Source organism: Pinus tabuliformis, chromosome 5_1, assembly GCF_031772625.1.
Source record: "Pinus tabuliformis cultivar Carrire ecotype Pingquan chromosome 5_1, CPIR1, whole genome shotgun sequence".
NCBI classification, from domain to species: Eukaryota; Viridiplantae; Streptophyta; class Pinopsida; order Pinales; family Pinaceae; genus Pinus; species Pinus tabuliformis.
Window position 1 is genome coordinate 702,812,328 of NC_142305.1, and position 6,000 is coordinate 702,818,327.

Sequence of the window (6,000 nt, forward strand, 5' to 3'; positions counted from 1 at the left end):
CTAATAAAAATAAAAAATATTTACCGCTTAACACGGAATTAGAAAGAATCTAGTTAGACTCTTCCCCTATTTACATTTCACAACCATTACCTAACCATGTGTTACCTCCATGCACAATGTTTAATGCTGGGAAAAAAAAATTTGAAAATTTGAAAACCACCACCTAACCCCCATTACCTCTTACCTAACCATGTGTTACCTCCATGCACAATGTCTAATGGTGGGAAACAAAATATTTGAAAATTTGAAAACCACCACTTGACCACCCATTACCTCTGGGCACAATAGCCTAAGGGTGGGAAACAAAGAGTCTTCATGTTTAAAACTTGACTTTTCTATCAGACCATTGATTTAGAGTCCATGAATTAAAAAAACACAGGTTGCAGTCTACTCATTGAGTGTTGTGCAAGATGGCTTCTTACTCATTTCCTATCCTCACTGTAAAAATCATTTTTAGTAGTCTAATAGATTTTTGGGTTCGACTGTTACCCACAACTAGCTTCTGAAATCAATCCTTGATACCATCTCCCATATCTACCATTGCTTCACTCAATGCATGACCCAAGCATAGGGCTTCTATGTATGTTTGTATCTACCTATTTGGACTTGTATTCATGAGAATGAGAGTGTGACTTAGGAGTCAGGGTTTAATTTTTCATACCTACATACAGGAATAGAAAAAATCTTCTGCGATATGGAAGTGTTGGAAAACTAGGATCAAAATGTTAGGGCTTCTATGTATGTTTGCATCTATCTATTTGGACTTGTATTCACAAGAATGAGAGCGTGCTTTAGGAGTCAAGGTTTAATTTTTCTTATCTACATGTAGGAACAAACAAAATCTTCTGTGATCTAGAAGTGTTGGAAATCTAGGAGCAAAATGTTAGGGCTTCTATGTATGTCTACATCTACCTATTTGGACTTGTATTCATGTGAATGGGAGAGACATTTAGGAGTTAGGGTTTAATTTTTCTTATCTACATGCAGGAACAGACAATATTACTGATCTTCTACAATCTAGAAGTGTTGGAAAACTAGGAGCAAAATGTTAATTCTATTTCAAAAATTCAAATGATAATTCCAAATTTTCAGGATTCCGAGATCCACCTCTGTCTTTCAGTAGAATACCATGGGCGTCTCAAAAATTGAACCTTGGACCTTCCTATTTCTACACTAGCTCGGAGACACTAGATCTTATTTTGATCTTTCAATGGAAACTTACTGCATACATTTTGCTTTCTGGCATGGAGTGAACCCCTGCACTGCTTCGAAGAATCCAAGCCCCTGTTTGAAGAGGGGAAGGAAGGGTTCTGGAATTTTTCAATAAAAGAATGAATTCAAGGTCTAAGCACCAATTTGAAGAGGGGAAGGAAAAGTTATGACACTTTTCAGTTAGAATACAAGTTGGGAGAATGGGGCTCCTTTCCCTCGAAAATGATTGAAAATGAAATAATACTGCTGGCTTGTGTTTATTCCTGGAAAATGAGAATACATGCAGGGGAGAATGGGGCTTTTGGCCCTCAAAAATGGTGATGGTGGAAATGAAATAAAACAGCCAGTATGTGCTTTGTCCTGGAAGTTGCAAGGGTCGTATCCCCAGATAAGTTTTATTAATAAAGCTTGAAGTTATGTTAGTTGACTTATGGATTTTGTTTATGAACGTGATAGAGGTTGTTTAGTTGTTTTGTTTCCATGAGCATGGTGCACTTTGATTCATGGAATATAGGTCGCAATGCCATGTCAAAACATCTTTTTACTACGAATCAAATTAAAAAACTACTGACCCATTTTGTTCAAAAATCGTTACCAATGGTGGTTCCATTATCCACCAAATTTTAATATAATTCCCTTCTCATTGAGCCCCTATTTGCACCAGAGTTTAAAAGATCTACCCCCACTGGCCATGAAGCATTTTTTTGTGTTTCTTCAATGACCTACATGCCATTTAAGTTGCATCCAGGATCCGTTTCAATGGATTTAACCAAACATCTTAGAGAACATTCATAGCCTCAAATGAATCCATTTTTCTACAGCTGACCTTCAATGCAAAATCTAAGGTACCTATTACTGACGACAATCTAAGTGTATTGGAAACATACAAAATCTGTGCGGGTTCTCTACCAAATGAGGCTCCTCACCAAAAATCACCATTGTTGGTCTGGTTTTGATAAGAATGGAGAGATTCTGTAGTATAATTGGTGAGCATGATTGTTGTATAAGTATATGGGTTTATGCAGCCCATTAAAAAGTAGGTCAATATGATCCTAATATAAGTTACAACTCTCCAAAGCTTCAGTGAGCACGTCCAAGCACAAAGCAACTGATCTTGTCAGTTCCATGATTTCTCTTCAAAGGATATTTTCAGGCCCAATCACCAGTGTACCATCAAGTTCTTCAGCGTTCTCATCAATTTCTACCACTATAGGTGAGATGGACATCATATGTTGCGAGATCCTTGTGCTATATTTTATAGTGGCTTTAATCTGTTTTGACATTTTTTTCTTCATTTTGAGGGAAAAATTCACTGAGTTGGAACGTGAATTAGCTAAGATTTACATAGAGAGACAATCAAAGCAGCCTCTAACTTAGGGATTAGAACCCGAAATGAAGAAGTTGTAGCAAAATATTTTGGTCCTGAATAAGCAACAATCCAATTTGCAGGCTGAAGTGTAGAATCTCTAAGAGAAGACTAGCGAGTATAATAATAAGGTATTATCTTGGAATTTATGGGATTTTTTTTTGGAATATTACTTGTGTAGAATTTGGCAAATCTAACTTGGATTCAATGTCAGGGTCATTTTATTTTTGAAAATTTTAAATTTATCATCTTTTGGTTAAATTTTGTCACCCAATACTTATGAGGTTTTGAGGTTTTGGATCGTTCCCTTGACTATTATGTATAATTCTTTTGCTAGACTTTCCAATGCTTGAAATACCTCTCACTTTACTAGGAAGCAATGAAGTAGATATTGCTTCTTTCCTGACAGTGCTTGGTGTTTGAAAAACAATATATGTTCGCACAAGTTGAATACCTTAAGGCAAATGTATCACTGTCTATTTAGAGATTTCTCTCAATTTTTCTTCAAAATATTGTATTTTGTTTAAGCAAGCATTGGAAGACCTTCGTTGGTATACCTACACACAGTTACCACTGCAATGACCCTAAAAAGAGTCAACGAAGCATTTTTAAAGTAACTGCCAATCTTAATGATTTTCCTTGGTTTTTGCTAACATCCCATCTTCATTCTTCTCAATTAAAACACTATGGAAATCACATTTTATCAAACTTTAGGAGGTTTGGGCTTTGGATATATATATGAAATGATTGTCAATGCCATAAGTTTAACTACCTAACTTTTAAGCTACAGATTTGCCTTCCTTATTACTCATGGCTTTTGTTAAACAATCACCTTGTACCCCACAATACATTGTTGAAGAGAGCAACTAACTAGATTTAGAGTAAAGGGGATCAACATCCATATTTGGAGTTCAACCATTTCTATGAATTCCCTCATTTCTAGCTAGCTTACTATCATTTGTTCTAGTTCAATTAGTTTATTAAGGAAATCTGGTTCAGTGAGTTTATTAATGCAAGAAGTCTATTTTATTTGCAACCACAATTCACAGTTTTGTACCTTGAGCATATAACCTACAATAAATTAGAGTACATGCAAGTTTTCGCAAGTTTACATGTTGAATATCTAGTTAAGATTCATAAGGGTGAATCTTATAAAAGATTGCTCAATATAATCTGCATTACCAACATGAATGGAGCACATAAAATATATTGGAAAAACAACTTGGTGAAGATGATTCAAGGACTTTGGACTTAGAAAACTAGATGAGGACATTTTAGTTTTGTGATGCATTGACTGTTGAAAGGTCATTAATCCTACACTTTCCTCTCAAAAGAGGCCCTAAAAACATTACATACATATTATATTTAGAAACAATTCACCAGATTAAATCCAAAGCTTAAATACTAAATTAGAAAGTTGGTTTCTGTAGAAATGTCGAAAAAGGTTCGAGCAATGTAGCTACTTATGAATTGTTTAGTCCCCAACAATTGTTGAACAAAATCCTGAGAAAAATAATTAAGTGTGGGTTTGTTCTCATTGGCTTAGAGGGAAAAATTCCTTGAGAAATCTCTAGGATACATTAGAGAGATTTTACAAGGGTAAAATCTCATCAAGAATGGCACACTAGTTCATCAAAAGAGGCACATTCTCTTGGATGTATTGAGTGTTGTTACTAAGAATAAATTGTGGGTCGAGTTGACCCTCTAAGAAAGGCGTATTAGTCAAGTTTTAGAGGGTGAATCTCTGTGTTTTGTTTACTGAGTGTTAACAGGGTGTATACCTAGTATATGGGTCGAGTTGCTATGGCTGAAGGGCACTCTTATAGGCTATAGTTGTCCCTAATTAATAATAGCTAGTTAGAGGGCCTTCATTAGCATAAAAGGGGGATCACTTTAAAGAAAAGATATGGTTGCACCAACTGGTATCATTAATATTTCATGAGATAAGGGCGAAAATAATTTTTTTAGGGTCATCGAAGTCTGAAATATAGTGGAAATCAACCCGTACTTCTCATTATTTGCAAATAGAACTAAGGTACCTATTATGGGAAGGTACATACTTGTGTTTTAGAGCTAGAAAGTGGTAGAGAATAGAGGAACACAACTTTAGTTTAATTTTGGGTGTGATTTGGACCAATAATAGTCATCTAAAATAGCCATATTTCCATATCCATAAAAAAAAAAAAAGAGGATAACTTGTAATGCATTGGTTTATAAAAAAGTCTTGGCCATTATCTATGCACAAATTGTTGTTGTGTTGGTGTATTATTATTGGATTTTATTTATCTTATATTTGCAATGCCATAACAAAATATAAGTTGAAACCCACAATAAAAAAAGAGAGAAAATAGTCAAATTGTTTGATGAAATGTGAAAACCAAGAATTTTGTGAAAATAGTGAGAAATTTCCAAACCTTGGAGGAATAAGGGGTTGGTGCACTACAAGAATCTAAGTTCCTAAAGTATTTCACAGTGCTAAACCCATTTATGCATTGAAAAATGCATTTCAAACAATGAAAAATCACAATCTTGATCAAAATTCTATAGTTGAATTCCAACGAAAAAAGTTAAAATGTATAACAATTATACTTCACCATTATTAAGCCATCCACCAGTGTCCATACATCTGGTCCAGGCCACCAAAATTTCATGTCAAAAAAGGATGGGTGAAGTGAAAGCATTGGATGACATTTGTAAAGTACTTACATCTCAAACTTGGCATATAAACTAAAGGAACTCTATTATGTGGTGCAGATTGCTACCAAATAAGTGTGTTTCTCAAAATAACATATAAAATGGAAACACCGCGTTCTATAAATTTTTGACACTTATGCATCATAAGAGATAGTGCTTTGTTACAAATTCTGTGAATGTCTTAATACCAAGGGAGAGAAAATATTTCAAAGTGATAGGTTCAAATTGAGGGATGATATGGAAAGTCAGTTGTTGATTGTCAAGGTCACATGTTTACTACAAACGATAAAGTAAAGGGATTGATTTCTATGTTTTTCTAGTAGATGCATTAGATCTTGGTGCTAGTTGAATGGTTGGTTTCCCCATCCTTTGGCCTTTATGAAGTGAACTCTATTATTTCAGGTTCTTGAGATAACTGAATTTCCCAATCATTTTTTTATGTTCCCTAATGAATCTATATTAATGATGTGTTCTATGAATTCGAATTTTCTCTGATGGCCCTCTTAATCTAGATATCAACAGGGGGTGTGGAATATAGTAAGGGTAAGACCCTTTTATAGATATTTTGTCATTCATTTTTAGTGTAAGACTCAGTGGTTGTTCTACTAAATTCACTCACAGATTTGGAATTTGACTATTAGGGTGGAGATCCTGGACCAATATTTGATATGATGGCCACAACATTTGAGAAGGTTTCAATTGTGCCAGATTCAACAAAGGATATAATT